The sequence below is a fragment of the Mustela lutreola genome, chromosome 2, assembly GCF_030435805.1.
Source record: "Mustela lutreola isolate mMusLut2 chromosome 2, mMusLut2.pri, whole genome shotgun sequence".
NCBI classification, from domain to species: domain Eukaryota; kingdom Metazoa; phylum Chordata; class Mammalia; order Carnivora; family Mustelidae; genus Mustela; species Mustela lutreola.
Window position 1 is genome coordinate 160,258,439 of NC_081291.1, and position 25,325 is coordinate 160,283,763.

Sequence of the window (25,325 nt, forward strand, 5' to 3'; positions counted from 1 at the left end):
ACCTTTCAACTGGGTACTGCAAATTAGAATTTACAATGATGTACTTCAACACACTTCCCTGGATTACTAAAATTAAAAAGAAAATTAACAAATTAAAACAAATGAAGGTAAGAATGTAGAATAGCTGGTACACTCATATTCCTTGTGAGTGTTAATTGATACAAATACTTCGGAAAACGGGTAGCATCTCCTAAAGCTGAACATATGTATATCCTATGATACAGTAATTGAATTTCTAAGAAAATTCAAAACAGAAATGTTTATGCTCACCAAAAGATGTATACAAGAACTTCACAGCAATATTGGTAATAAACCTAAATTGGAAACAACCTAAATGGTCATAAAAGGAACAGGATGAATAAATAAGCTGAAGTATACTCATATAGTAGATAATTATAATTATCAATGACAGTCTAAAAGCTATTACTGTAATATAAATTTAGATAAACTCACATAATATTGAGTGATAAAGAAAAAAACACAAAAGAAAACATACTACAGGGAAAAGCGTGTATATGCATGTATCTATTTCAAAAGCAGGAAACATGATATATGGTATTATATGTCTCAATATTTGTTTTATGTGGGAATATAGTATTTCTCTGTGTAGAAGTAGAAGATACTTCTGGAGGGTTGGTAGTATCATCTATCTTGGTTTGGTACTGATTACACAGATGTGAAATTTCACTGAGCTATATCAGATGACTTTATATATTGTGTTTATGCTTGTTATACTTCAATTAGTATAATTTACAAAAAGAATTAGGAAGGACCTCCCCCTGCCAACATGAAATAACTATCATTGCATCAAAATGGTACTGTGTTAGTAGTGATCCCAGCAAGGACAAAAAAAAAAAAAAACAAACCACTCCCTCACTACTACTATTTAATATTTTTCTGGAAGTTCTATATGACAATAAGTTAAGAAAAACAAATTAAGAAAATTAATAAAAATATGATGTTAAAGTTATGATATGTAAATGACATTTGATAATCTGAGAAAGTAAGAGAACTCAGTATAAGTGATTACATTTAACATAGTGGTAGAAAGATTGATTTGTTTAAAAAAATACATATGTACATAGACACCATTGCTATTTAGTTACATTGACTATTAGAAAATATAATTTTAAAAAATCATATTAATAATAACTTTGAGTTCCTGTTTATGCCTGTTATTATTTGTGTTCCCTTTCACTATTCTACTGGTTTGAATAACAAATTATATGGTCATCTTACTTACTAATAATAAGTAATCAGCATAAAATATGTACAAATAATCCTAATAAGAAATGTAAGGTAAGTGCAAAATAACCCCACTAAATATAATGAATATATGAAATAAATACCAAGGCTTACTTAAATCTAAAAATATTAGTTCTCCAGATAGCACAATTTATAATATGATATAATTCCAGTCAAAATATCAATGAATGTTTTTGAAAAGTTTTAAAGATGTTTCTAAAGGTCATCTTGGAAAATTAATGATTCTAACATCCCACAAATTCTGAAAATAAAAGAATAATGGGAAGTGGTTTGTACTGGTTAATAATAAAATGGTATTAGAATGCCAAAGTCATTAAAATAGTTTGGTGTGGAGTAGGAACTGACTGATTAATTGTACCAAGTAGAAAGCATAAGGGTAGATCCAACCACATTTATAAACAGATTATGGAACAATTCATATGAATCTAATATAGAAAGTAGGATATATTTGGGGAAATGATGCCTTCTAAATGATTAAATAGTTAAAACAGAAAAAGGACTAACTATAAAATGCCTAGAAGAAAAGGAAAGCTGGAATTCAGGGAAAATATTGTATACATTAAAGAAAAACAACAAACCCTACAGCCAGATTGATATTTTCCATAAATAACAATGAAAATTGACACATACTATAAAGTTATTATCACTATTAAAAAATTTTAAATTTAAAAATTTAATTTTAAATTAGTAGCTTATAAGAGGAGACACAAAGAGCTTACTTCCTCTCTGTGCTGTCTGCCATAAGAATACAAGGAAAAGACAGCCATTTACAAATCAGAAAGAAGGCCTTCACCAAGAACCCCAGCATGCTGGCACCATAATCTGAGATTTCCCAACCTCTAGAACTGTGAGAAACAAATTTCTGTTGTTTAGGGTACTCAGTGTGTGGTACTTATTAGAGTAGCCTGAATTGACTAAGGCATATATGAGCAGAGGATTAATTATGACAGTAATCATTAGTCATTAATAATGACAAAAACCCCTAGTTAAATAGTTCCTCACAAAAATCAAAGAGATGTTCATTAAGAAAATGAGACTCTCTAGTCAGTCCATCCTCTTTAATTTAACCCTTAATTGCTTAATCCATGAATTTATGCAGTTGCTCTAGGACTTTTTGGTTTTTGGAATGAATTAAAAAAACATTTTTTTTTTTTTTGCAGGTAAGTTAATTACTACACTTCCTACCATTTTTTGTAATTACCACCAGGGGATGGATTTTGTGTTTTTGAGGACTAAAGAAGAGTAACAGATTCAGAATGATGATATCTAGTATTGATAAAGTATTTTTTTTTTATAAAAACACTTCAATAACTATAATTTCATTTTATTCTCATGTGCATTTTGTTATAAACCTATTTATAGATTCATACTTTCTTTCCTACCACACAATAAAACTAAACCAAAATAGAATATTATGGCCATTTATTAATTTTTAAATTTTAGTTTAGTTGTAAAATACTATATTTTTTAAAAATAGGTATATTAACATTAGGAAGCCATAAATGCAAGCAAAAATAATTACACTTAGGGCAACTAGAATTTCTCAGAGTATCTAACAATATTGGACTTCATACATTTAACAATATAGACTTGAAATATATGAAGAAAAAAGCAAAGAATTTCAAAGAGAGAGTGACAAATTTTTTTTTATCATAGTGTAAACTTTTAACAAATATATCTCAGAATCTGGTGAGTCATGCAAGAAGAAACTTACTGAAGATGCAGAAAAATTGAACAACATAATGAATAAGCTTAATACAATTGATTTTTATCAAAACTGCATCTCAAAAATAGAAAATATGCATTATTTTTAAGCTCATATAAAACTTACCACATATTAGGCCATAAAGGAACTTTTAATAAATACAAAATAAAGTGTTTTTTAAATAAAGACAAAATAAGCAATATCAGTTCAAAATTCCTAAGAGGAATTTGGATGCATTATGATTAGAAATAGCAATCTAAGTTGACCTATAAGATCTGATAAATTTGGAATTTAAAGACATACTTTTACATAGTTTATGAATCAAATGGGAAATCCTAATGAAAATAGCAAACTATTTAGAAGTGATCATCAGACTTGCAAGATGAAGCTTCAGTTTAGGAGATACATATAGCCTTAAGTCCATTTGTTAGAAAATAATTGTAAAAATAACGAAGTTTAAGACTTCTGCTTTTGGTCAGGAAAACTGAAACTGAATCTGATATCTTACCTTAAGTAATTACAAAATTGAACAAAATATATGAAACAGTGATTTTCAAACATTGGACAAGAGATAACACAAAATAGATCTGAGAAAAGAGAATCAAATAAGGTGAGCTGTATAATTACCTCTAATTTCATTATAGTTTCCAGGATGAAGCATAAGGAGAGGGAAATCAAATTAGGTCCAGTGGTATAACAAGAAGGAATTCAGGTTTTGGGAGGCCAAAGTGCTAAAATTCATAGGAAAGAATACTAGAGAAAAGACAATTGCATAGGGAAAGAGTGCCCCAGAGATTTGTAAAGGGTTCTTCCAGAATCTTCAGCTGAGTACTAATTGGTGCATGTGGGTGAAGAAATTAACAAAGTGGGGGAAAATCCCATTAGAAGGGGTTATGTGAAACAATCCTCACATAGGTCCAGGAATAACTGTTCTTATTGGTCAAAGCCCTGGTACAAAAGCTGTCTGAATTTACCTAACAAATCCTATAAGCAAGATTTGAAAGGACCAAATGGTTTCCAACTAACTACACAATTTAAAAAATGCCCAGAAGTATTTAAAGAAATGAAAAAAAAAATCCATATTCAAATTATAAACTTGACAAAGTCTGGCACTGAATTAAAAAAAAATACCAGGCATTGGGGCGCTTGGGTGGCTCAGTGCGTTAAAGCCTCTGCCTTCAGCTCAGGTCATGATCCTAGGGTCCTGGGATTAAGCCCCGCATCGGGCTCTCTGTTGGGCAGGGAGCCTGCTTCCACCTCTCCCTCTGCCTGCCTCTCTGCCTACTTGTGATCTCTGTCAAATAAGTAAAATATTAAAAAAAAATAAAATAAAAAAATAAAAATTACTAGGCATGAAAAAAAGCAGAAAAATAGGAACAATAATGAGGGTAAAAAGTAATCTATAGAAATAGAAATAGAAATAACAAGTATGGGAGAACTAGCAGATAAGAATATTAAATATGTATTATAAATATTTACCATATGCTCAATATGAAGAGGAAAGCATGAAGTTGTTAAAGATATATAGTGGATGGATGAATGGATAAAGATGTTATACACACACACACACAGACACACACAGGAATATTACTCAGCTATCAAAAAAGAAGTCTTTCCATTTGTAATAACATGGATGGAACTAGAGAATGTTTTACTAAGTGAAATAAATCAGAGAAAGACAAATACCATATGATTTCACTCATATGTGGAATTTACGAAACACAACTGATGAACATGAAAGAAGGGAAGGAAAAATAAAATAAGAGAAAAACAGAGAGGGAGGCAAACCATAAGAGACTTAACTATAGGGAACAATAGGGAACAAACAGGGTTCCTGGAGGGGAAATAGGTGGGGGAATGGGACAATTGGGGGATGGGCATTAAGGAGGGCACTTAATGTTATAAGCACTGGGTGTTGTATGCAACTGATGAATCACTAGGTTCTACCCCTGAAACTAATAATACACTATATCTTAACTAAATTAAATTAGATTTTAAAAAGACAGCAAGAAACGGAAGACACAAAAGAGCCCAAATCAAGCTTTCAGAGATAGAAGTTGGTCTTGTATATGATGAAATATACATAAGATGGATTTAATGGCAGAATAGACATAGTAGAAGAAAAAAGTAGTAATCTTGAAGATATGGCAATAAAAACTATCCAAAATGAAATACAGAGAAAAAAGATTCTTTTAAGAAGGAGCAATGTGGCAGTGAGAAAACACCAAGCATTCTAATATGTGTAATTGGAGTCTCAGAAAGATGAAGATTTCTAAAGAAACACTGACCAATATTATTCAATTCTGATAAAACTCTAAAGCCATAGATCCAAGAAACCCAATAAATGTCCATCAGAAGGGATCTATACAAAGGTGCATTATACACAGTTGCGTTAAAACAGTGATTACCGAGAAAAATCTACAAAACCAGAGGTAGTAAAAAGTCCTATTTTATACTAAAGGAAAAAAGAATGATGGCATATTTCTCCTCAGAAACAATGTAAATCAGAGAAGAGTGGAACACTCTAACCAAGTAAAATTATCTTTCATAAACAAAGGTAAAATAATTTTAAGATATAGAAAAGCTTAGAGTATAATCACCAGTAGACTACTACTATACTACTTACCATTATGACTATAACAAATGTTAAAGGGAATCCCTTAGTGAAAAGAAAAATAATGACTGATGCAAATTTGAATGTACTTAAAGAATGAAACGCGTGAGAAGTGGAAAATGTGTTGGTAAACATGATATATTTTTCTTATTTTGTAAATCCCTTTAAAAAGTTATTAATGTTTTAAGGAAAAATAATAAAAATGTGTTGTGGGGCTTTTAACATAAGTAGAATGAAAATGTATGACCCACAGTACAAAGTTCCAGCATGGCCTACTAACTGATAGAATAATAGAAAGAAAATTAGTAAGGCTATAGAAGACATGAGCCGTGCAATTAAATATTTTGACCTGATTTACATTTATAAAGCAGTCACTCAGCAACATTCTTTTTAAATGTACACAAAACAACTAATCAGATACACCATATTCTATGCCATAAAAACTGATGAAGTTTTAGAATGTAAGTGAAAGCTAGAGACAAAGACCAAGAAGGAGTTCTTGAGACGTCTTTGACACAAAATGGTCGTTCATTAAAGCAAGGAACAGGACTCATAGATAGAAAGAACTGCTGCCCTGGCATTGTGAGGAATGGCTGATTATATAGTATGGGGTTAGGAGAAAGAATTTTCATATGCTAAAGAGGACCTACAAGATATCAGAGGCCTTGCCATTGTAAATAAAGGGTTGCTTTTCCCCTCTAGCAGAGCATTACCATTAAGATAGGTAGGAGATTCCTGGAATAAGGTCACACAGGTCCCACCATGGAGTCGGGGGCTGGGGCAGGTTGCAGGGTGTCAGTTTCTGTTTTGTCCTCAGCTAGCCTTCTGTTCCCTCATCAGAACAAATGTCAGTAAATTCTTTAAATTTCAGATAAAATGAATTATTTGCTCTGACCACAGTGGAACTGAATTAGAAATCAATAAGAGAAAGATATGTCGAAAATCCCCCAGGATTTAGAATCCAGTCAACATACTACTACAGAATCCATAGGTCAAAAAATATCACAAGGGAAATTAGAAAATATTTTAAAAATTATGGATAGCAAAAACACAGCATAGAAATATTTAGCTAAAGAAGGGCTTAAAGGCAATTTTATAATATTGAAAATTAAGGGTCAGTAAGTCTATAATCAGCGATTTATGCTTCCATCTTAAGAAACTAGATAATTAGTTAAAACCAAATGTAATCATTATGAAGGAATCAATTAAATAAAAGCAGAAACTAATGTAATACCAATCAAACAAATCAGTAAAAACTGAGGAAATCAAAAGTGGTTTCTTGAAGAAGATCAGTTAAGTTGACAATCATCTAAATAGATGGGTTAGAAAAGAAGAGGAAAAATAATATACCAATATTAATTAAGAATGAGAGAACTAAATTTTACCCTTGAAACTAATAGTACACTATATGTTAACTAAATTAACTTCAAATAAAATTAAATTAAAAGAATGAGAGAGCTAGTACAGATCCCATAGACACTGAAAAGATAATAACCAAATACAGTAAACATATGTCTATAAATTTGACAATATGAACTATACATTGATATTCCTCATGACCATCTACACAAAGTGTTAAAAAAATTTCATTAGATATAATCCACAAAATATACAAAACTAATATGTCTCAACTAAGTATAACTTATAACTGAAAGGTATAGTTGGCTTGACATTCTAAGATCAACCAGTATATTACTCATTGTATTAAGCTATGAAAAAAGGAATGTCATATAAGCAGTTTAATAGATGCAGGTAAGTCATTTAATAAAATTACATATCCTTTTTTTATTAAAGAAAATAACTCACTGCAAACAGGAAAAAAAAGGAAACTTCTTCAGATAAAAAACATGTATGTAAAACTTACAACTAGCATCATATTAACAGTGAAAGTTGAATGTGTTTCCCTAATATAAGGGACAAACAAGGATGACTGCGTTCATAACTTCCATTGAACATTGTTCTGGAGGTTGGAAGCAATTCAATAAGAATATAATATAATATTAAATGAGATTAATTAAGTAAAATAAAATAAATAGTACAGTAAAAATAAAATACATCCAGATTTTTGAGGAAGATTAAAACTCTTGTTACTTGAAGACAACATAATCCTCCACATAGAAAATTCTAAGTAATGGATCAAAAAGCTTCCAGAATTAGTAAAGATGCAGAATGAATTTATCATAACAAAAAACAATTGTAAATTGAAATTGAAAAAAATACTGTTTAAAATACTATAAGTACATGAAATAAAGACTACTTTAACAAATTATGCATAAAACCTACAAACTGAAAACTACAAAACATTACTGAAAATCAAATAACTTAAATAAATGGAGAGACTCTCATGATCATGATTTGGAATACTCAATATTAGTTCTTTCCAACTCTACAGAGTCCATGGGTGGGAAAATGATTAAAAATCCTTGAAATTGTTTTACTTTATAAAAATTGACAAGCTTATTCTAAAAACTATATGGAAAATCAAAGACTTAATATCCAGAACAATTTTGAAAATTATAAGCAAAAATGAAAGAGTTACAGTATTTTATTCAAGACTTAAGGGACAACTACAGTTAGCTAGACATCATGGTATTAGCATAAATGAATATTAGGTCATTGGAATAGCATAGAGAATTCCAAAATAGACTCTAACATATACAATCATTTGATTTTTTTAAGCCGCAAAATATTTTACTTATTTTTTAAAAAAGCTTATTTTCAAAGAAAACAAAAAGACAACCAAGCCAGCACTCAGATCTGAAAGATCTATGTAAACCAGCAGAAGAAACTGACTTCACTGATGGCACCCACAGCAACTAACTCCTAGCAGGGAAGAGATCAAGCACAGTTGTTAGGTTCTGGAAGATGCACTGCTTGAAGAAAGGTTACCGTTTCCATTGAGGTTAGCATAGAGCATGAAATCAGCCATAATACCTGGCTTGCTAAAATGTATCTAGAGGTCCCTGGAGGGCAGGGAAGGTTTGGGAGAAGGGTGTGAGCCTTTGGAATGCTCAGGTCTGTGTTCGCACTCTGCCCTTGGAATGACCCAAAGCTTTCTTAGCCCAAACAGCCACCATGTGATCTAAAAGATATATGTGTTGTCCCTCAGGCTATGTTTAGTAGAACATGCAGATTAGCTTATCATATCTTTCCCTTAAACAGACTCTCCTAGTTTCAGTAAGACCCCTTGTCACACATCAGGAGCTTGAGAACAGTGATTAGGATTTTTTATTATCTTGAAGGACCAATAAAAGCAGGAGCAAAGAAGAGCAAAGGGTCTTCGCCTTTGAGCGTTGACCCCCTTGCCTTCTCCTCTCTTTCACGGGAAAGTTTGGAGTAATCTTTCATCAGTCAGTACAGAGATTTCTGACCATTCCTGGCACATCCCCCCATCCCTAACCCTTTGAGGAAGAAGGAGGGCCACAGTTCTAACAAGGAGCTACCAGCCTCTGCTTCCAGATACATGCCCAAACCTACTCTGGGGAGACATGCTAGAGTTCTTGTCCCTGATCCCCAGTACCTATGTGGCTGAGGCAATGTCAAATTCCAGCACCAGGTCCCGATTGAATGCCACAAAGGAGCATCTGAGGCAGCTGAAGTCTGGTGTGGAGGGTGGCAAGTAGATCTGCACCCCAGTAAAGATGTCCAGTAGCACTTTTGCTTGGCCCTGGGATCTCATCGGAAGCCTTCTTCTCTCCCACTTTCACAGAGGAAGGTTATGCTGTCAGCTTGTTGCCGCCTTTGCTATTGCAGCTACTCAGTCTCCCTCCTGCCTTCTTGGCACTGGTGGAGGGCTGCTTTGGGGACCCTTGCAAGATCCAACAGGCTCCAAGGTATCCTTATTCACTTCACTGCTGCCCCGTGTAGTGGCGTTCTCCTCCTTTCCACCTGCCACAGTGAATCTGGCCCTGTCCTTGGACAGCGGCTATAGTTCCTTGAGTTGGGGCAGGTTAGTAGCAGACTTCCTATCATCATGGACCTGGGTACTATTAGGAAATAAGATGGAGATCCCATCATCTCTGTGAGCCTCAGATTTGGAGGATTTAGTCCCTGTGATCTTCCACATGGCAGCTTTCTTTGAGTCTGGGACAATGAGTCAGGGTAACAGATCTTATTGATTTTCAGCCAGTTAGGTATCTTTCTGGGATCCTTGCTGATCTTCACCATATTCAGTTTCTTCTCCAAGGGGCAAGTGTCGTGTGATCATGGCCTCCTGCATACTTGGTGACTGTGCATCACTTCTGGCCACTTGGGTCATAGCAGCCCATGAGGAAGATGGATATCATGCTGCCTTTAGTCCCATGTCCATAGAAGGGCCCAAGGCCCCTGGGTCAGTTGTGTCAGCTATGGCCCACTCATTTATATGGTCTTTGTTTACTTTCATCCAGTGTTGCTTTCCAGGCTCATAGGTACCTTTCACATCCTTCAGCTCTAGCCCTTCTGACCATCCTGAGATCACCAAGTTTATCATGTTAACCAAGTCTGAAGCTTTAGTGACTTGCTTCATTCCTGAGAACAAAATCAGTTGGGAATTTCAAGCCTGTTATCATGAAGAAACTTTGCTGCTCACACAGAGGCCTGTCCATCAAGCTGACATTGAAATAGATGCAATCAAAAAAGAGGCAGAAATTAGCATCCTGGAAGGCAGCTTTCTGGTGTACTCCCCAAGTCCCAAAGGGCAGTGGTTTGGCTGTCTTAGTGTCATTCAGGAGGACCTTAGAGTCCAATATCATGCTGTGGCCCCCACAGAAAGGCTGGAGGATGTAGTCCTTAAGGTGGGCCACCTTAGGAAGCAGGAAGGGCTTGAATGTGTGGCTGAAGTAGCTGAAGTGGTTCCTGTTCTTATGCACCTAAACTTGATCCCCACTATACTTGATCTCAGAGAACAAGCTATTAGGACACTTCTTCATGGCATGTTTGATGGACTTGTAGGCCACAGCCAGCATGAGCTGTACTGGCATCATCAGTGAAGCCTGATTGCTTAGAGCTCATCTCTGACCTAGCTCCTCTGCTCTTCCTCCACTCTTGCTCATTGAAGAAAACCCCCTCCACCAGGTCCTGCAGGTTTCACAAGGCTTTGAAGGCTTTATAGGCTTTGGGACTAAGGGTGTCTAACATATGTTTTGCACCTGAGTTCATCTTCAGATCATATTTAACCAACCTGATGATGTACTTAAGGTCATTGCCTGGACACCTGGAGGCAATGTCCTACAGAGTCTGTTGCTGCTCATCTTCCTTGGTGAGCTTGGAGAGTTGAAGGAGGAATTCATTTCTTGGGTGGTAAGGAGGTTCTTGGTAACTGAGTGGAAAGACTTTCTCTGCTCAGAAAATAAAACTCTGTCTCTGACACTTCACCGTGCTCTAGGTCTCATGCCATATCATCTGGGTTGCAGTTAAGAATGTGACTGAAAAACTTCACAATCTACATATTATTCAAGTTGTATAATAATACCTGGCAACTGCAGCTTCACTGTTAGGTACACATCACTGTGGTAACTATCTCTTGCTCAGTTTTCCAAAGGAAGTCCTGGATGATCTGGGTCTTTGTGTTGTAGCCAGGATTTTCAGCCACCATGGCACATAACTTCGAAAGCTCACATAGCGGGCAATACTTATGCTTGGGGACACATTTGGAGAGGAGAAACTTGCCTTAAGTGTCTGGCTTGAGCAGGCTTCCCCAAAGTTTTTGGGCTTGACTGAAAAGCCAGAAAATTTCTGGGGATTGGTGTTGGTGACAAATGAAACATCTTTCACTGGAGATGTCACCTGGCCAGTGGCTATTAGCTTAGCTTGGACAATGGCTTTCTTCTTTAGTGTGCCTATTGCCTTAGAAGATAGATCTGCAATGTGCTGGATTATCTGTTCCTTCTCATTATCTTCTAGCTCTTCCCAGCTTTCCAGCTCTATGTGGTCTTCAATATCTTTTGTGGTGGCCTGGGCCCATTTCAGTTTCTCAAACGTGCATTTAATATGATACCATTCTCTCATATCACCCCTGGACCCTGAGAAGGGATGGGCACTACTTTGCTGATGGGTATACACTCTTCACAATCTTTTCATTGCCTGTTTTTTTTTTTTTTTTTTTTGCAACTAGCCATGCCACGCTAGGCACAGTCCACATAGAACCATTCCTTAGCTATCTCAAAGGAGCCACTGCAGAATTCTACCTGTGACCTGGCAAGAAAACAAGGCAGGTGAAGCATGGTCTTAGATTACTTTCCTGGAGGAGAGAACAAGCTTTTTTTTTTCTGGAGTATGTAGTTCCCATGAAGCAGATCTGTTTCTGACCAATGGCTGAACTGTTTTATGTCAGGCCAATGATGCTGTTCTTGGAATGGGCACAGTTCTTTTGAGCTGAGTGTGTAGATGTTTGGTGGGAAGGGGCTCTTGAAAGCCAAAGTTATACAACGCATGGAATGACTGGGAAAATTAAAATGATGTGCATGGATAAGCTGATGGGGGAGACTTGGAACTCCTTGCCTTCTCCCTTCTGGTGTACACCACAGGCCCAGACCAGGCACCCTTGGGCTGTGCATGCCATATTGGCTTGTCTACAGTCATATGATTTTGATAATGGGGGTAAGGCAATTCAAAGAGGAAATGATAATTTTCCATGAAATGGTGCTGGATAGAAAAATGAAAAAAAAAAAAAAAGAGAGAGGGCGCTAGAGAAAATGGCTCTTACCTCAGACTAAATGTATAATGTGGATCACAGATCTAAATGTAAGAGCTAAATGACATTGAGTTTGGTAAGATTCTTAAGTGAGAGATGAAAAGCACGTGCCATAAAAATAATCCATTTCCATCAAAATGAAATAATGCTTTTATAAAAATTTTTTTATTTTTTATAAACATATAATATATTTTCATCCCCAGGGGTACAGGTCTGTGAATTGACAGGTTTATACACTTCACAGCACTCACCATAGGACATACCCTCCCCAATGTCCATAACCCCACCTCCCTTCTCCCAACCCCTCTCCCCCCAGCAAACCTCAGTTTGTTTTGTGAGATTAAGAGTCACTTATGGTTTGTCTCCCTCCCAATCCCATCTTGTTTCATTATTCTTCTCCTACCCACTTAAGCCCCCATGTTGCATCACCACTTCCTCATATCAGGGAGATCATATGATAGTTGTCACTCTCTGCTTGACTTATTTCACTAAGCATGATAACCTCTAGTTCCATCCACGTCGTTGCAAATGGCAAGATTTCATTTCTTTTGATGGCTGCATAGTATTCCATTGTGTATATATACCACATCTTCTTGATCCATTCATCTGTTGATGGACATCTAGGTTCTTTCCATAGTTTGGCTATTGTGGACATTGCTGCTATAAACATTCGGGTGCATGTGCCCCTTCGGATCACTACGTTTGTATCTTTAGGGTAAATACCCAGTAGTGCAATTTCTGGATCATAGTTCTATTTTCAACATTTTGAGGAAACTCCATGCTGTTTTCCAGAGTGGCTGCACCAGCTTGCATTCCCACCAACAGTGTAGGAGGGTTCCCCTTTCTCCACACCCTCGCCAGCATCTGTCATTTATTGACTTGTTAATTTTAGCCATTCTGACTGGTGTGAGGTGATAGCTCATTGTGGTTTTGATTTGTATTTTCCTGATGCCGAGTGATATGGAGCACTTTTTCATGTGTCTGTTGGCCATCAGGATGTCTTCTTTGCAGAAATGTCTCTTTATGTCTTCTGCCCATTTCTTGACTGGATTATTTGTTCTTTGGGTGTTGAGTTTGTAAGTTCTTTATAGATTTTGGACACTAGTCCTTTATCTGATAGGTCATTTGTAAATATCTTCTCCCATTCTGTCAGTTGTCTTTTGGTTTTGTTAACTGTTTCCTTTGCTGTGCAAAAGCTTTTGATCTTGATAAAATCCTAATAGTTCATTTATGCCCTTGCTTCCCTTGCCTTTGGCGATGTTCCTAGGAAGATGTTGCTGCGGCTGAGGTTGAAGAGGTTGCTGCCTGTGTTCTCGTCAAGGATTTTGATGGATTCCTTTTGCACATTGAGGTCCTTCATCCATTTTGAGTCTATTTTCATGTGTGGTGTAAGGAAATGGTCCAATTTCATTTTTCTGCATGTGGCTGTCCAATTTTCCCAACACCATTGATTGAAGAGGCTGTCTTTTTTCCATTGGACATTCTTTCCTGCTTTGTCGAAGATTAGTTGACCATAGAGTTGAGGGTCTATTTCTGGGCTCTCTATTCTGTTCCATTGATCTATGTGTCTGTTTTTGTGCCAGTACCATGCTGTCTTGATGATGATAGCTTTGTAATAAAGCATGAAGTCCAGAATTGTGATGCCACCAACTTTGGCTTTCTTTTTCAATATTCCTTTGGTTATTCAAGGTCTTTTCTGGTTCCATATAAATTTTAGAATTATTTGTTCCATTTCTTTGAAAAGATGGATGGTACTTTGATAGGAATTGCATTAAATGTGTAGATTGCTTTATGTAGCATAGACATTTTCACAATATTTATTCTTCTAATCCAGGAGCATGGAACATTTTTCTATTTCTTTGTGTCTTCCTCAATTTCTTTCATGAGTACTTTATAGTTTTCTGAGTAGAGATTTTTTGCCTCTTTGGTTAGGTTTATTCCTAGGTATCTTATGGTTTTGGGTGCAATTGTAAATGGGATTGACTCCTTAATTTCTCTTTCTTCTGTCTTGCTGTTGGTGTAGAGAAATGCAACTGATTTCTGTGCATTGATTTTATACCCTGACACTTTACTGAATTCCTGTACAAGTTCTAGCAGTTTTGGAGTGGAGTCTTTTGGGTTTTCCACATATAGTATCATATCATCTGCGAAGAGTGATAGTTTGACTTCTTCTTTGCCTATTTGGATGCATTTAATTTCTTTTTGTTGTCTGATTGCTGAAGCTAGGACTTCTAGTACTATGTTGAATAGCAGTGGTGATAATGGACATCCCTGCCGTGTTCCTGACCTTAGAGGAAAAGCTTTCAGTTTTTCGCCATTGAGAATGATATTTGCGGTGGGTTTTTCATAGATGGCTTTGATGATATTGAGGTATGTGCCCTCTATCCCTACACTTTGAAGAGTTTTGATCAGGAAGGGATGCTGTACTTTGTCAAATGTTTTTTCAACATCTATTGAGAGTATCATTTGGTTCTTGTTCTTTCGTTTATTGATGTGTTGTATCACATTGATTGATTTGCGGATGTTGAACCAACCTTGCAGCCCTGGAATAAATTCCACTTGGTCGTGGTGAATATTCCTTTTAATGTACTGTTGAATCCTATTGGCTAGTATTTTGGTAAGAATTTTCGCATCTGGGTTCATCAAGGATATTGGTCTGTAATTCTCTTTTTTGGTGGGATCCTTGTCTGATTTTGGGATCAAGGTGATGTTGGCCTCATAAAATGAGTTGAGAAGTTTTCCTTCCATTTCTATTTTTTGGAAAAGTTTCAGGAGAATAGGAATTAGTTCTTCTTTAAATGTTTTGTAGAATTCCCCCAGGAAGCCGTCTGGCCCTGGGCTTTTGTTTGTTTGGAGATTTTTGATGACTGTTTCAATCTCTTTACTGGATATGGGTCTGTTCAGGTTTTCTATTTCTTCCTGGTTCAGTTGTGGTAGTTTATATGTCTCTAGGAATGCATCCATTTCTTCCAGATTGTCAAATTTGTTGCCGTAGAGTTGCTCATAGTATGTTCTTATAATTGTTTGTATTTCTTTGGTGTTAGTTGTGATCTCTCCTCTTTCATTCATTATTTTATTTATTTGGGTCCTTTCTCTTTTCTTTTTGATAAGTCTGGCCAGGGGTTTATCAATTTTATTAATTATTTCAAAGAACCAGTTCCTAGTTTTGTTGATTTGTTCTATTTTTTTTTTTGGGGGGGGTTTCTATTTCATTTTTCTTTCTGCTCTGATCTTTATGATTTCTCTTCTCCTGCTGGGTTTAGGGTTTCTTTCTTGTTCTTTCTCCTGCTCCTTTAGGTGTAGGGTTAGGTTGTGTACCTGAGACGTTTCTTGTTTCTTGAGAAAGGATTGTACCCCTATATATTTTCCTCTCAGGACTGCCTTTGTTGTGTCTCACAGATTTTGAACTGCTGTGTTTTTGTTATCATTTGTTTTCATGAATTTTTTCAATTCTTCTTTAATTTCCTGGTTGACCCATTCATTCTTTAGAAGGATGCTGCTGAGTCTCCATGTATTTGGGTTCTTTCCAAATTTCCTCTAGTGGTTGAGTTCTAGCTTCAGAGGGTTGTGGTCTGAAAATATGCAGGTAATGATCCCAATCTTTTGATACCAGTTGAGACCTGATTTAGGACCAAGGGTGTGATCTATTCTGGAGAATGTTCCATGTGCACTAGAGAAGAATGTGTATTCTGTTGCTTTGGGGTGAAGCGTTCTGAATATATCTGTGATGTCCATCTGGTCCAGTGTTTCATTTAAGGCCTTTATTTCCTTGTTGATCTTTTGCTTGGATGATCTGTCCATTTCAGTGAGGAGTGTTAAACTCCTTACTATTATTGTATTATTGTTGATGTGTTTCTTTGATTTTGTTTTTAATTGGTTTATATAGTTGGCTGCTCCCACGTTGGGGGCATAGATATTTAAAATTGTTAGATCTTCTTGTTGGACAGATTCTTTGAGTATGATATACTATTCTTCCTCATCTCTTATTATAGTCTTTGGCTTAAAATATAATTGATCTGATATAAGGATAGCCACTCCTGCTTTCTTCTGATATCCATTAGCATGGTAAATTCTTTTCCACCCCCTCATTTTAAATCTGGAGGTGTCTTTGGGTTTAAAATGAGTTTCTTGGAGGCGACATATAGATGGGTTTTGTTTTTTTATCCATTATGATACCCTGTGTCTTTTGATTGGGGCATTTAGCCCATTAACATTCAGGGTAACTATTGAGAGATATGAACTTAGTGCCATTGTGTTGCCTGTAAGGTGCCTGTTACTGTATATTGTCTCTGTTCCTTTCTGATCTACCACTTTTAGGCTCTCTCTTTGCTTAGAGGACTCCTTTCAATATTTCCTGTAGAGCTGGTTTGGTGTTTGCAAATTCTTTCAGTTTTTGTTTGTCCTGGAAGCTTTTAATCTCTCCTTCTATTTTCTATGATAGCCTAGCTGGATATAGTATTCTTGGCTGCATGTTTTTCTCATTTAGTGCTCTGAGTATATCATGCCAGCTCTTTCTAGCCTGCCAGGTCTCTGTGGATAAGTCTGCTACCAATCTAATATTTTTACCATTGTATGTTACAGACTTCTTTTCCCAGGCTGCTTTCAGGATTTTCTCTTTGTCACTAAGACTTGTAAATTTAACTTAGGTGACAGGGTGTGGACCTTATTCTTATTGATTTTGAGGGGCGTTCTCTGCACCTCCTGGATTTTGATGCTTATTCCTTTTGCCATATTGGGGAAATTATCTCCAATAATTCTCTCCAGTATACCTTCTTCTCCCCTCTCTCTTTCTTCTTCTTCTGGAATCCCAATTATTCTAATGTTGTTTCATCTTATGGTGTCACTCTTCTCTCGTATTCTCCCCTCATGGTCCAGTAGCTGTTTGTCCCTCTTTTGCTCAGCTTCTTTATTCTCTGTCATTTTGTCTTCTATATAGCTAATTCTTTCTTCTGCCTCATTTATCCTAGAAGTGAGAGCCTCCTTTTTTAATTGCACCTCATTAATAGCTTTTTTGATTTCAACTTGGTTAGATTTTAGTTCTTTTATTTCTCCAGAAAGGGCTTTTATATTTCCTGAGAGGGTTTCTCTAATATGTTCCATGCCTTTTTTGAGCCCGGCTAGAACCTTGAGAATCATCATTCTGAACTCTAGATCTGACATATTACCAATGTCTGTATTGATTAGGTCCCTAGCCTTCAGTACTGCCTCTTGTTCTTTTTTTTGTGGTGTATTTTTCCACCTTGTCATTTTGTCCAGATAAGAGTATATGATTGAGCAAGTAAAATACTAAAAGGGTGGCAACAACCCCAGGAAAATATCCTTTAACCAAATCAGAAGAGATCCCAAATAATGAGGGGGAAGAAAGAGCATAAAAAGAGGTTCAGAAAGAAAAAAAAAAAGAAAGAAAGAAAAGAAAAGAAACAATTAAAAAAAGAAAATGAATAAAGAAGAAGTATAAAAAATTAAAAAATATATATATATTAGATAAACTAGTTAAAAAACGTTAAAAAAGAAAAGGGTAAAAGTTAAAAAAATTTTAGCAGAAGAAGAGAAAAAAAATTGTAGAAGAAAAAAAAATTAACTGCAAGACTAAAGAATCATGGGGAAAAAGCCTTGAGTACCGTGCTTTGCTTTCTCCTCCTCTGGAATTCTACTACTCTCCTTGGTATTGATACTGCACTCCTTAGTAGGTGAACTTGGTCTTGGCCTGATTTCTTGTTGATCTTCTGGGGGAGGGGCCTGTTGTAGTGATTCTCAAGTGGAATTGCACTGCCCTTAACAGGGGTCGGGCTGAGTAATCTGCTCATGTTTGCTTTCAGGAGCTTTTGTTCCCTGAGCGCTTTCTGTAGAGTTCTGGAGGACGGGAATGAAAATGGCGGCCTCCTGATCTCTGGCCCGGAGGAGCTGAGAGCCCGGGGCCCCACCCCTCAGTGTTCCCTCAGAGAACACTGCCCAATAACTCCCGTCTGCCTGACCTCCGGCCATCCTCCGAGCTGACCGAGCCTGCGACCGGTTCAAGGTAACCTTGAGCTCTGAGCTCACTCTCACCTCTATCTCTGTAGCAGGCTCCTCCGTTCTAATACCTGTAAGCTCTGTGACACTCAGACACTCCCAATCCTTCTGTGACCTTGCAGAACCTGAGGCCACGCTGATCCCACGTGGGCTTCACCCCAGTTTAGCCTCTGGAGCGATGTCCCTCAGCGGAACAGACTTTTAAAAGCCTGATTTAAAAGTCTGAGCAGACTTTTAAAAGTCCTGATTTTGTGCTCCGTTGCTCCGCCGCTTGCTGGGATCCGGCCCCTCCCGCGGTCTATCTTCCTGTCACTTTGGATTCACTTCTCCACCAGTCCTACCTTTCAGAAAGTGGTTGATTTTCTGTTTCTAGAATTGCTCTTCTTCTTCTCTTAGATCTGCCATTGGATTTTTTTTTTAATATAATTTTTTATTTTTTATAAACATATATTTTTATCCCCAGGGGTACAGGTCTGTGAATCACCAGGTTTACACACTTCACAGCACTCACCAAAACACATACCCTCCCCAATGTCCATAATACCACCCCCTTCTCCCAAACCCCCTCCCCCCAGCAACCCTCAGTTTGTTTTGTGAGATTAAGAGTCACTTATGGTTTGTCTCCCTACCAATCCCATCTTCTTTCATTTATTCTTCTCGTACCCACTTAAGCCCCCATGTTGCATCACCACTTCCTCATATCAGGGAGATCATATGATAGTTGTCTTTCTCCGCTTGACTTTGCCATTGGATTTGTAGGTGTTTGCAATCTTTAGTTAAGCTATCTAGCTAATCTCCTGCTAACTGAAGTAGTCTCAGCAGGCTACTTCTCCGCCATCTTCGAGACCTGAAATAATGCTTTTTAAAGGAAATTTAAGAAGTCAAAAAGAACAACTGTAGACTGCGAAAACATATTTACAAAACATATCTAAAATGAACTTGTGTCTAGAATGCGTAAAGAACACTTACAATGCAGTGATAGAGAAATAATAAAATGGGCAAAATATTTTCATAGACACATACTAAAAGAAAATATATAGATAGGAAAGAAGGACATGAGAAGATGCTTAACATCATTAGGGCAATGCAAATTAAAATCACAATGAGATAACTCTACGTACCCTCTAAAACAGATAAATTTGGAAAGGTTATTGCTACACAGCCACAGGAATTCTCATGTAGCACTTGTAGATGAGTTAAATGGGTACTATTTTGGAAAACAGTTTGGCATTTTCATAAAAATTTAAACATAGATTTTCCATATGAAATAGCCATTCCATTCAAAGGCATTTAACTAAGAAAAATAGCCAATACACCAATTTTTCTAGTTACTTTATTTGTAATACAAACTGAAAGCAATGCAAAATCATTCAACATTGAATGGATTAACAAATTTATGTAATCTGTACAATAGTATTCAACAATAAGAAGAACAAATTACTGTCACATGCCTCAAAAATTCCAAAAGAAGTATGCTTAGTGAAATAAACCAGGCCAAAAAAAAAAAAAAAAAGAAAAAGAAAAAAAGAAAAACAAAAACAAAACACCTACTCTGTTTTAATTTATATAAAATTCTAGAAATGAATAATCTTATTGAAGGGACACATGCCAGTGACTGACTGGAGGTTATGCAGGAGGAAGAAAGAATAATGTATGTGTTAGAAAAGAGTGTGAAGAACCCCTTAGGGTCCCAGACATGTTTACTATCTTAATTATGCTGATTGTTTCACAGGTGTATAAGTACGTCAAAACTTAAACAAATTGTAAACTTAAGATCTGTCCAATATATTTTGTGTCAAGCATATCTCAAGAAAGCTGTAAAATATAATAGCCAAGTAAACCCAAAACAAATAGTTCAAAAGAAATAAGTAAGAGTAAGGATTTTCAAAATAGAAAATAATACCAAGAAAAACAATACCAAAAATACACAAGAATTAATCAACCAAAGTCAAAGACTGGTTATTAAAAAATGACAAGTGAAGGGCACTTGGGTTGCTCAGATAATTAAGTGTCTGCCTTTCCCTCAGGTCATGATCTCTGGGTGCAGGGATCGAGCTCCACATTGAGCCTCACATTAGGCTCCTGGTTTAGTGGGGAGTCTGCTTCTCCCTCTGCCTCTACCCGCTGCTCATTCTCTCTCTGTCTCTCTCTCCCTTTAACTTTCTCTCAAGTGAATAAATAAAATCTTTTAAAAAATACAAGTGAAAGAGCTATCTGGCAATATAATTAGAGGGATAAAATAAATTACTAATAATATGTATTAGGAATTAAGAGTATAACAAGGTATATAGAGAGGTTTAAAATCAGAAGGAATAATATCAACACGTCAATATTAATGTTTAAAACATAGATAATGTGGACAATTCTCAGAGGAGTAAATTGTACTAATTTAAAAAGTAATTGAAACTGAAATAAACTTATAATTATCATTTATCTGTAAAAATATATTAACAATTTAGTCCCAGACTAACACAATGTTACAAGTGTTTACCAAACTTTTAGTGAAATTGTTGCCTATCTTATATTCACTTTTACACAGAAAAACTAAATAGGAAACATTTTCCAATGCATTTTGGAGGCTGCAGAAATGGTATCAAAACTGGATAAAGGGACTGGGAAATAGTGTTGTTTTCAGAAATTCAAGAAGAGTTTCATGTTATAAAACACTGATTAAAAGAGGAAAAATATTATTTTATCTGTAGATTCAGGGAAAAGCATTCAGCTTCATTTAACAATCATTCATAATAGAAGACTTCTTCACCTTCATAAAGTGTCTCCATCAAAAACCTATAGGAAATATGCACAACTGAGTACAGAAGCATTCTTTATAAAGTCAAAAAGAATTTAAAGATACCTGATAGTACTCCTCTTATTCAACACAGTATTGCAAGTCTAGTCTTTGTAATGGGACAAGAAATAACACATAAGAATAGTAAGGTTTTGAAAGGAATAACTGCTTTCTTATAATTCAGAGATAATGTGACTAAGTACATTGACAATCCAAGTTTAATTCCAATCTATTAGAATAAATCGGAGAATTAAGTAAAATTGTTGGAAATTAATCATTAGACAGTAGTATTTCTATATGTCAATGTCTTAGTTTGAGTTTCCCCTGAAAGCAGAAACTAAAATAAGAATTTGGGTGCAGCTAGTTAATTTTTGATGAACTCAAGGAGCAGGAGTTAGAAAGCAGGAGAGTGAACAAGGAGAGGAGCAAAAGTCAATACACTGGTAAATTATTGAAGTCACTGCTATAGACAGTGGGTGTTTAATTTCACTGTGACATCTGAGAAGCACGCAAAATTTTAAATTATTAGTTGAAAGGACAGGACTCTGGGTCATTTATCCATGGCTCTTGTGCCCCTTTGGTTGGAGTTTGTTCTTGATGGCATTAGCTTCCCCAGACTTCTCTGCTGTGTGTGGGTATGCACCTAGAGGGCTTCTGTGGACTCAGGGAAGACTCAGGAAATCTTTCACATGGAGTTGTCTGCCACAACTAAGGCTGAAGTCAGAGGTGAGTGGAGGGGATGTGACATAAGACCTGAAAGGCATCTGTGACAACCAAGAAGATAATTAAAAAAAAAAAAAAAAAAAAAGACAAACCTTTTTTTTTTTAAGTTAAAAAAAAAACTTTAAAAACTTTGCAATCATAATAACAAATATCTCTCTGCCTATTTGTATGTATCTATCTCAGAGTAAGCCCAATAAAAGATTTGTGAAATCATTGCAGAGAAAATGGAGAGGTATCGTCATCATGGATGGGAAGACTCAATATCTATCTCCCTCCCTCTCTCCCTCCCTCCCTTCCTTCCTTCATTATTATTATGTTCAATTAGCCAGTATGTAGTACATCATTAGTTTTTGATGTAATATTCAATGACTCATTAGTTGCATGTAACACCCAGTGGTCATCCCAACATGAGCCCTCCTTAATACCCATCACCCTGGGGTACCTGGGTGGCTCAGTCGGTTAAGCGGCTGCCTTCAGCTCAGGTCATGATCCCAGGGTCCTGAGATCAAGACCCACATCAGGCTCCCTGCTCAGCAGAGAGCCTGCCTCTCCCTCTCCCTCTGTCCGCCACTCTGCCTACTTGTACTCCCCACCTCTCTCTTTATCAAATAAATAAATAAAGTCTTTCTTTTAAAATATTTATTTATTTATTTATTTGAATCACAAGTAGGCAGAGAGGCAGGCAGAGAGGGGTGGGGGGAAGCAGGCTTGATGTTGAGCAGAGAGCCCGATGTGGGGCTCTATCAGGAGCCTCACAGGATCCTTCTCCATCAGGATCGTGACCTGAGCTGAAGGCAGAGGTTTTAACCCACTGAGCCACCCAGGTGCCCCGAAGTCTTAAAAAAAAAAAAAATTACCTGGTTACCCCATCCTCTCACCTCTCCCACTTCTGTAATCCTCAGTTTAGTTCCCAAAGTCCAGAGTCTCTCATGGTTTTTCTCCCTCTCTGATTTCTTTCCATTCAGTTCTCCCTCCCTTTCCCTATGGTCCTCTGTGCTATTCCTTATGTTGCACATATGAGTGAAATCATATGATAATTGTCTTTCTCTGCTTGACTTATTTCACTCAACATAATCCCCTCCAGTTCCATCCATGTCGATGTTCATGGTGGGTATTAATCTTTTCTGATAGCTGAGTAATATTCCATTGTATATGTGAACCACATCTTTATCCATTCATCATTGAAGGACATCTAGTCTCAGGAAGACTCAATATCTTAAAAGATGCCATTTAACCTCAGATTTTTTTTTTTTTAAGATTTTATTTTTTTATTTGACAGAGAGAAATCACAAGTAGACGGAGAGACAGGCAGAGAGAGAGAGACAGGGAAGCAGGCTCCCCGCCGAGCAGAGAGCCCAATGCGGGACTCGATCCCAGGACCCCGAGATCATGACCTGAGCCGAAGGCAGCGGCTTAACCCACTGAGCCACCCAGGCGCCCCTAACATCAGATTTAATAGTAAATCCAAGGCAATTAAAATTTAAAAAGCAACACTACAGTGATCTTTGTGGGACTTGACAAGATTTATGTATACAGGGGCAAATGTAAGAATTGAATTAGCCAAGATAATTGAATGAGAATCAAGAAGAAGGACTTGCCCTCTACCAGATTTTATTTTATTTTATTTTATTTTTTAAAGATTTTATTTATCTATTTGACAGAGTTCACAAGTAGGCAGAGAGGCAGACAGAGAGGAAGGAGCAGGCTTCCCACTCAACAGAGAGCCTGATGCAGGACTCAATCCCAAGACCCTGGGATCATGACCTGAGCTGAAGGCAGAGGCTTTAACCCACGGAGCCACCCGGGCGCCCCCAGATTTTAAAACTTATTACAAAGCTGGAGGAAACATTTAAAAAGTGTTTCTGATGCAGGGAGAGGTGAAACAAATAGTTTATGATCAAACTGGGAGATTTACTTGCAGTCCAGTTAATTGATAAAGCATTAGTGTTTATATATATAAAGATAAGTAAGTAAGTAAAAAGACAATCCAACGGCAAGATGGGTAAGTGACGTGAACCAGAAATTCACTAAATAGGAATCCCAAATATACAATAAAATATGAAACCAAATCACTAGTAATCAGGGAAATGAAACTTAAAACAGTAATTATATACAATTTCACCTTTATCAGATTAGGGAAAAATTCCTAGAATAACAATTATTAATAAGAAAATGTAAAAGGGAATGCTCATGCATTCCTTCAAGTGAGTTGTTTCAAGTGAATATTGGTGCAAAGTCTTTGTGTATCAATTTTTTTAGTATCAAAGGTAGCTGATGCTGAATTTATCCACTGAAATGTATCTCAGTTGTGTTCATTGCCCTGGCTCTGGTATATCAGTACCTGATGTATATTAGGTTCTAAGTGACTACCTATCTTACAATCAGTAACCTTTTTAAAGTAAGCTTTTGCCATATAACCAACCATCTCCAAATTTAGTGGTTTAAAACAACTTACAGCTCACAAGTCTGTGGGCCATCAGCTTGGGCTTGGACAGTTCATCTCTGGCTTACTTATAATGCCATCGAGGCTTGCTAATGATTTTAGGTCTTGACTAAGATATGGGAGCCTTCTCTCCTCAAGCTTTTTATCATTCTACACGTTAGCCTGGAGTTTTTCACATGTTGGCAAAAGAGCTTCCAGAATCAAAAGAGGGCAACTGGCAATGTACAAGCAGATTTTAATCCTCTCCTTTTATCACATTTGCTATTATCTATTGAGAAATGTGGAGGATATGAGATTTTATTTTCCTTGCAAGTTAATAAATTAGCCTGCTATAGTTTTCTGGGAGCCAGTAGGAAGATACCAGTCTCTCGGACCATATCCAAAGGGTCCAGTTACAGCATAGTAAATAGCATGGGTATCATTTTTACAACAGTTTTTCTTGCCTCTCAAGTCATATGAGAGTGACAGGGGTGGATGCTTCAAGGGTGGTGGGTTTCAATCAGAGCTGAGGAACTCTGAGCTTACAGGACCTAAATTTTTTGTGACCTGTTAGCAAATCCACCTTTGCCCCAGAGGAAGACATCATCTTTTTGACGTGGGTTGATACATGATGTAGGATATTAAGCAAATCTGTCCTTTATCCTCAAGGCTATTTGCTATGTGAACATCCTTGAGAAAATAGGCTGGAACAAAAGGCCAATTAATGTTTATAAGAGGTATAGAAATGTGAGAGAGCCATAGAGAATTACCTTCTAACAACATCCTCTTGGCTGAAGAGTTACAAGGACAAGCCTAGAGTCAGTAATGGGAAGAGATAAAATAGGGGCATGGATAGAGGGAGGCATGATTTATTAATTAGTATAACAACCAATCACATCCTTCAATCCAGCAACTCACATCCAGGTATAAGGTATTCTCACACATATCTACAAGGTGACATGTACATCTATCACAATATTTTTTTTGTACAAGTGAAATATTGAATACTATGTAAAAGTTCATCATAAGGGGAATGGATGTATACATTGTGAATATTCATATGAGTAAATGACAATATGAAAATAATAATAATAAAATGTAACTTTTATTGAATACTAACTA

At 36.5% G+C, this 25,325-nt stretch overlaps 1 pseudogene; it reads right to left on the minus strand.

The window, feature by feature from the left end:
- Positions 1-9,013: 9,013 nt before the first annotated feature.
- On the minus strand, positions 9,014-11,998 carry LOC131825619 (DNA ligase 3-like; annotated as a pseudogene).
- Positions 11,999-25,325: the final 13,327 nt, after the last annotated feature.